Source organism: Stigmatopora nigra, chromosome 20, assembly GCF_051989575.1.
Source record: "Stigmatopora nigra isolate UIUO_SnigA chromosome 20, RoL_Snig_1.1, whole genome shotgun sequence".
Classification (NCBI taxonomy): Eukaryota; Metazoa; Chordata; class Actinopteri; order Syngnathiformes; family Syngnathidae; genus Stigmatopora; species Stigmatopora nigra.
The window spans coordinates 1,619,040-1,621,539 of NC_135527.1; positions in this window are offsets into that span (position 1 = coordinate 1,619,040).

Below are 2,500 nucleotides of genomic sequence, written 5' to 3' on the forward strand. Positions count from 1 at the left end.
TATATATATATATATATATATATATATATATATATATATATATATATATATATATATATATATATATATATATATATATATATATATATATATATATATATATGTATATGTATATGTATATGTATATGTATATGTATATGTATATGTATATGTATATGTATATGTATATGTATATGTATATGTATATGTATATGTATATGTATATGTATATGTATATGTATATGTATATGTATATGTATATGTATATGTATATGTATATGTATATGTATATGTATATGTATATGTATATATATATATATATATATATATATATATATATATATATATATATATATATATATATATATATATATATATATATATATATATATATATATATATATATATATATATATATATATATATATATATATATATATATATATATATATATATATATATATATATATATATATATATATATATATATATATATATATATATATATATATATATATAAATATATGTGTGTGTGTGTGTGTGCGCGAGTGTACGTGTATACGTGTATGTATATATTTATATGTATATATATATATATATATATATATATATATATATATATATATATATATATATATATATATATATATATATATATATATATATATATATATATATATATATATATATATATATATATATATATATATATATATATATATATATATATATATATATATATATATATATATATATATATATATATATATATATATATATATATATATATATATATATATATATATATATATATATATATATATATATATATATATATATATATATATATATATATATATATATATATATATATATATATATATATATATATATATATATATATATATATATATATATATATATATATATATATATATATATATATATATATATATATATATATATATATATATATATATATATATATATATATATATATATATATATATATATATATATATATATATATATATATATATATAATTTTAAGAGCTGGATGAAAAGACTTAAACTTTCAAGGGCAGATGTCTTTTAATCATTTAATATATTTATATATAGTCGTTTTTACATTTTACAAAACACTCATTGAACTAAAACACAAAAAGAAAATATTGAATGTAAAAATTGCAAATATTCGTTAAAATGGTAAAATCGAGAAATATATTTTACATCTATATGTTGGTCCGAATTAAGGGAATAATGTAAATAAAAGAAATAACTAACTTTTCCTTTTGGCTTTAAGACACCTTTGAGAAACAGCTATTTTTCTGATATAATTTCTTTAAAATGTGCTACTTCAGGATCTTGTGATTGACAGTGTCTTAATTATTGTGTTGAGAGTCCACGAATATTGAAATTAAAATTAACTAACTTTCCCCTGACCACAAGAGAGCGGTACCTAAATAAGATACGGATTCCTGCGAGTTCAAACCATTTCAATGAAGAACTACTTCTCACGTGATGCCAATCGGCAAAACAGTAACAGCACCATTATAATGGACAATTTGCGCTATGCGTCGTCTCCTTTTGAGACGCAATCTTCAAGTGATTTATGTTTAATTTAATTTTCAATTCAATTCTGCCCATTTTTTTGCTCAAACCACGTCAGACCATTAGAAGAATATGTATTTCATATGTCCGATTCTTTTGCATTAAGCGAACGCTATCAAGTGACGTTGGAACCGCGCATGCGCAATATTCGTTGCCTAACTCAACATATGCGTCGCCGACGTGTCTAGCATTAGCTCCTTTACGGCCTTAAATATCAGTGAAAATCATTTTCAAGATCTCGTTGAAGCTTTACGGCCTGCTTTCAAATAACCTGCTAGCATGTGTCGAAGGAACAAGTTTTCATGGCGTCGAAGATCTTATTTTAGCTAGCAGCTATCAACAAAGGCGCCGCCATCATCAGAATCCACCCCCATAATCTCATATTTAACTTAAATGCATGTACATGTGGTCAGGAAACTGTGTGACATTTTTTGCGGTATTTCAACATTTTGTTGTGTTCCGCAATATCGGACAAAATCGCAAGGTCCGGTAGCCATTCCCGAGATTGTAATTCCAACACCGTGTTTCGTTGTCTCTTCATAAACTGTTGCTGCGTCTATCATTTACCACCCACTGAGAATTAACAACTCCACCTCAGAAATGTGAGGTGGGCGCGCTAACCACCCCTTCGCTGCAATTTTACTTTCAATTTTCCAAGCACATTGTACGGGGGCAATGCACTAGCAGTCCCGAGCCTGAAAGAGCGTCCCAATTCGGACCTGATTGGTGGAAATCCTGGGGATGTAGACGCAGCCAAAGCCTTTGCAAATGCAAAACATCGCGACCCCGTTAAATATTGCATTATGAAATATTAATTGTATAATGTTAAGTGTATATGGATCTATTACAAACTAATCATCGTCAAAAGTGAACTTACCTTCGGGTTTGTGAAGAACAACTTTAGTTTGCA